The sequence below is a fragment of the Sitophilus oryzae genome, unplaced genomic scaffold (assembly GCF_002938485.1).
Source record: "Sitophilus oryzae breed Bouriz unplaced genomic scaffold, Soryzae_2.0 scaffold_169_pilon_pilon, whole genome shotgun sequence".
NCBI lineage: Eukaryota > Metazoa > Arthropoda > Insecta > Coleoptera > Curculionidae > Sitophilus > Sitophilus oryzae.
In genome coordinates, this window is record NW_022146390.1 from 629098 (window position 1) to 635150 (window position 6053).

General features: G+C 37.9%; 1 pseudogene; it reads right to left on the reverse strand.

Annotated features, from left to right (window-relative positions):
- Window positions 1-380: 380 nt before the first annotated feature.
- On the reverse strand, window positions 381-1148 carry LOC115881147 (annotated as a pseudogene).
- Window positions 1149-6053: the final 4905 nt, after the last annotated feature.

Genomic DNA, 6053 nt, shown 5'->3' on the forward strand with positions numbered 1-6053 from the left:
TCTCTATTTTCGTCCTCGATAGCAGTTGTTTTAGGTTTGAATTTCCGAGTGAGTAGTTACTTTCTTGTATAAATCTCGTGTTTGGTTTGAATTTTGGTGTTCTTCAATTTCACTGCAGATTTTCCTTACGTAATTAATTTTATCTTGCCTGTATTGTTCCTGGATCTTCTTGCATAATCTTCTGTAGGTTTCTTTCGAATTTTGTGTTGTTAACCCTTTCCTTCCGAAAAACTTCCGTTCCTCGATTGTGTCGAGAGTTCTTAGTGTTATCCAGTGTTTATTGGGTCATTTTGTGTTATATAACTGAATCTGCTGTTTCTTTCATGAGACTTTTAATGTTTTCCCATTCTAGGTCTGGGTCTTGTATATTCATGATGTTATTAACATAATTTTTGCTGTATTTGCCGTTGGAACGCCTCTTTAGTAGCGTCCGTAATTGCAGCTTTTGTTTGTGGTTTACGGATATTCTTTAGACGTAATCTAAATTGCATTACTAGCAGTTGGTGATCCGACCCGCATTCAGCACCAGGGTATGTTTTGCAGTTTAGTATGGACGACTTCCAGCGAGATCTAACCATGATATAGTCAATTCGATTTCTGTATGGAGACTTCCAAGTGTACAGTCGCCTGACATGGTGATGAAATAGGGTGTTTGTTACCGTTAGATTGTGTTCCTGGCAGAACTGGAGCATTCGTTCTCCTCGCTCATTTCTGCTGCCCAAGCCGAAGCGGCCAGCCACGTCTCTAAATTGCTGATCTATGGCGGTTGTTCCGTCAACTTTCGCATTCATATCTCCCTGCACAATAAGAACTTCATTCGTGGGCAGATCATTGATAGTAGTCTTTAGTTGCTCGTTGAATGATTCAATGATTTCCTCCGGTGATTCTGAAGTCGAGGCGGACAATTGTATAATATTAATGTTGAATGGGTGTGCATTTATTTTAAGGACCATAATCCTGTCATTGACAGCCCTGTACCCCAGAACAGATCTACTAGCCGCCCTGGGCATCATAAATGCCACTCCATTGCGACTATCCGAGTCATTCCCCGCAAAGAATATGGCGTTTCCCATGGCTGTAACAAAATGCCCATTTCTCTTCCAGTGCGTTTCGCATAATCCTATTATATCCAACTTGTAGGATTGCATTTCTCTCTCAATTATGTGTAATTTTCCATTTTGTAGAATTCCCCGGGCATTCCAGGTACCAAACTGAATTTTCTTGCGCAGATGAGTCTTGTCTCGTATGGTATTATTCAAAGCAGCTCCCCTGGAGATCCGATTGGGGAGCTATTTATAACTCCGGAATATTTTACATTGAACAAAGCCATAATGTTCTCTTGGGAAGTGTAGTGGAGGTGGTTTCCCGTTTCCTTCCTCCTCGCAGTGCTGAAGCCGTTAAAGCAGTTCTTGCCACGCCTTCAACTGTTGTAAATAGTAATTTAAAAAAAATAAATTAAATAGTAATTAACTGGATGTAAATAGTAAGTACGAATGTTTTTTCCGAATTTTCTCTTATTATTTTGAACAAGGCTTTCCTTTGTGTAACGCTAGGGCGAAGGCGATCCCAGATTGGGTGAATAACGAAATTAAGCACTACTCCGGCACATATTAAAGATCTTTACGTTACATACAAACAAACCAATAGTCCAATAATTTACTCTCGTTATAAACAAGAAAGAAATATAGAAGGTATGTATCTAATTAGAAAAAAAGTCTTAATGAGAACAAAATTTTAAATGCAAAAAATAAATCAAAAACTGCATGGAATATTATAAATAAGCAAACTAATAAACCAAATTCGCATAAAGATATTTCAATAAAGTACAAGGACACTGAGGTTCGTGAGCCGAAGGCGGTGGCGGAACTGTTTAGTAAACACTTTAACCTCCCCTTTTCTTACAACGATACTTATGTGGATGTTGGTGAATCCACTACACCCACAATTTTTCTCAACGACAAAGGTGACAAGGTAGCAGGTATATTCTTTGATTTATCCAAGGCTTTCGACACCTTGAATCATGGCGTTCTGTTAAATAAGTTGAATATATATGGAATAAGGGGAGTTGCCGCGCGGTTGCTCGAATCGTATTTATCTGATCGTCAACAACAAATTTGTGTCACTCATGATAAGTCAGAATACTTCTCTCAGTCCGTCACAGTAAGCCAGGGAGTTCCACAGGGCTCTAAATTGGGACCGCTTTTGTTCCTACTGTATGTGAATGATCTTCATGGGGAGTTTGTTTCGGGGCTGGTTTGCCAGTATGCAGACAACACCTCTCTGGTGTTGACAGACCGAGTTTTGCGGGGGCTCTCTGGACCTTGTTCGCAGGCAGTGGGGGCGATGCGGGAGTGGTGTAGGAAAAATAGCCTACAATTGAACACTTCCAAGACCGGACTTCTTACTTTTGGTAAAACCAGAGATAACAAGTCCTTGTATGTCAGCTGTGATAACAAGTTTATACCACTGGCCGATTTGTATAGTTTCTCGGTGTTTACATTGATCCTACGCTTCACTGGACAAAGCATATAGGCATTTTGACTTCTAAGTTAAACAGTAACTGCGCGATAATACGAAGATTAAGGGACCAATTGTCTCTGGACACCATTCGAACTCGCCACTTCACAATCCTTAATTATGTATAGCGTTATGTTTTAGGGATCTTCGGCTCTAGCAGAGCAGATCTTCAGGGCCTAAAAGAGAATGATCAGGTGTATGTTCGGCTTACATCCGAGGACATCTTGTAGGCCATATTTTGGAAAAATTCATGTCTTGACTGTGCCCTCTTTGTATTTTTTGTCCCTGGTGACGTTCGTTAAAAAGCATTCCGCCCTTTTTGCTACAAATTCGAGTCACTATGGTCCAGATATGGAACGGATTACCAGGGGGCGGGATGATTTAAGCATACCTCTGCATAGCTCGTCTTTTTTTCGGAGGGGCCCAGGCTACAGGGCGGTCAAGGCCTTTGAAATGCTCCCAGCAAATATTAGGGCTTACAATAATATAATTAGGGGCAAATATTAGCGATTACCACTTTAGGGGGCCGGTGTTGGAATTTTTACACACACGCGGTTTTTATAGCTTTAACTTTGAATTCTAATTATGTCCTTTGTCTGAATATTGTTGAATTTTTATTATTGTTATATTTGTGTAATTATTACTATGTTTTAATGTTCTAAGATAATATACCCTGTAATGGGATAATATACTCTGTTCTGTGACGTTGCTTTGTGTTCGGGAAGATCATTTTGTCAGCAATAAAGTATTTGTATTTGTATTTGACCGTAAAATGATATTTTAGGAAAATTTTTACACACGAAATTTATACAGGGTGATTTAAATCTGGGGTAAAAAAACAACTCGATTAACCCTGTATAATATTCCAAATACTAAAATTTGTAAAAAAGTGAGTTTACGAATTGAAACTGATATAATTATATACAGCTCGCTAAAAAAAATGAAAATAGGGCTAAAATTAACAAAAATATAACACTTTAAATTTGACCAAAAAGTTATCCTTTGCGTTTTTTGCATCTGAGTGTATGATCATTTAAAAGCTATTTTTTCAATATAAAACATTTATAAGGAATCATCAAATAAAATACGATGTTTAATCGATGATTTATCTAGGCATTTAAAATCCATAAATGAACTAGGGCAATATATTTCTAAGTGGGACACAAGTTTAATATTTATGCTTAATTTAAAATTAGAACAGCCATGGATTGCGAGAGATTCTTAGCTAATATAGTCGCTCCTACTCTTGGGGATTTAACAGGATTCTTGAAAAATCGCGCAGATATCTTGGAAACTATTGAATATAGCAAACCCAGATTATAATAAGCCTCGCAAAAAAATTAGTAGGCGCGGATATTTTCTGGATCTTGCTAGGTAAAAATCGCATATCGTGTGGAAAACACATGCCACATCAGAATATTAACGAAAATAAAAAAAAACATTATGCTCCGAGGCAGCCTCGAACTCGGGCCTCCCAGTATACTAGCGGAATACTTCCGCGCACCGCTATCAAACCTTGCACGATATATGTTCAAGCCTAGCATTTAACATATTAAACTAAAAAAATAAATAGGGACTTCATTACAAGTTAAAGTCTGACAAGAAAAAAATCATAATCCTTGAATTATTGTTGGTACATTGATATACAGGGTGGCCGATCGAAAACGTTCCGCAAGGCATAACGGCCAGGGTAATTTTTTTTCAGAAAATTCAAAAACACGTCAATTTTGTTTGTGAGGGGGACAACTTTTGCCCCAAAAATGATTCCAAAATGTTCAACCCTCTAAGCGGGGGTGTCATCCCCCAATTTTTTTCAAATGGGAAGGGGGGTCAAGTGGTATCGCAATGAAAAGGGCTTTCTATTCTCTATACTTTCCCGCTTCGTTTTTGAAAATCGATCGTGTCATTGAGAAAATATGAAGGATTGAAATTTGAAAAGTTTTTTTAAATATTTATCAGAGTAAATGATATGGATAAATTCCTTCGACCAATTTACTGTTTTTTCTTATTATTTCTAGATGTTTACGCATTTTTTCACTTGCCACAAGGTTGAACGATCAGGTGCGGTAGTTGCTAGATAGCTGTTCTGTGACTTATGCGTTAAAGTTCTTCTCAATATCGTCAAACTTTTTAACAATTTTGGTGTACTCACTTGCAGAAAAAGTAGAAATAATCGAACTTTATTTTAAAAATAATGTATGTGGCAATAGGGTTGCGCAGATATTCAATGAACGCCATCCTGACAAACACCTTTATGGCAAACTTGTTCGCGAGTTAGTAGCAAAATTTCGCAAAACTGGTTCCTGTAGTAAATGAAGCTATGGAGGTATTCGTATTGGGCCAAGTTGCCATGGATAGTACAAGAAAATTAGCCAATGAGACCGGCGTAAATCGTACAAGTGTCTAAAGGATATTAAAAAAACACAAGTTACACGCGTAAAAAATTCAGTTGGTACAAGAAGTCAACGAAGACGATTTTGATCGTCGCTTGCAATTTTGTGAAACTATGAGTGAACGAGGGGCGAATGATAATAATTTCCTATTTAATGTTTGTTTTTCGGATGAGTGTACTTTCTTTTTGAAAGGTGTAGTTAATCGGTACAACTGTCGGTACTGGGCTGAGGACAATCCCAGGGATTTTCACGAGGTGCACACACAAAACCCTCAGAAATTGAACGTGTGGGCTGGTATTTTTGGAAATTCTATTGTGGGTCAGTTTAACTGAGATTGAGAAGAACTTCAACGCACAAGTTAACAGCTATCGAACAGCTAGCTACGCACAGGACAGCTATCTAGCAACTACCGCACCTGATCGTTCAACCTTGTGGCAAGTGAAAAAATGCGTAAACATCTAGAAATAATAAGAAAAAACCTCAAATTGGTGGAAGGAATTTATCCTTATCATTTACTCTGATAAATGTTTAAATAAACTTTTTAAATTTCAATCCTTCATATCTTCTCAATGACTCGATCGATTTTCCAAAACCAGGCGGGGAAATATAGAGAATAGAAAGCTGTTTTCATTGCGGCACCACTTGACTCTCCTTCCCATTTGAAAAAAGTTGGGGGATGACACCCCCGCTTAGAGGGTTGAAGATTTTGCAATCATTTTTGGGGCAAAAGTTGTCCCCCTCACAAACAAAATTGACGTGTTTTTGGATTTTTTGAAAAAAAAATACCCTAGCCGTTATGCCTTGCGGAACGTTTTCGATGGGCCACCCTGTATAAGTAAAATCAGAGACCGCTCCGAATAATTCTAGTTTTCTACCTTTTTCTCGACTGGAAAGCCAGTTACCGATAGCGGCTAGACAGCTAACTTTTAATCCATAAGGATATTTGGAGATTTTTCATTTTTTCCTTTGGTTATAAGCTTAAAGCTACCTAAAATTCTAAATTTGGAGTTTTTGACACATCTAGAAGTACCTTAGAATTTTGATGATCTGACCGAAGGCCGAAATAACAGTTTTGGTTATTGTGCCAGTGAGCATATACCTCAACCTCCTGATACAGTATTAAAAAATGTAAATAGAAAGTTC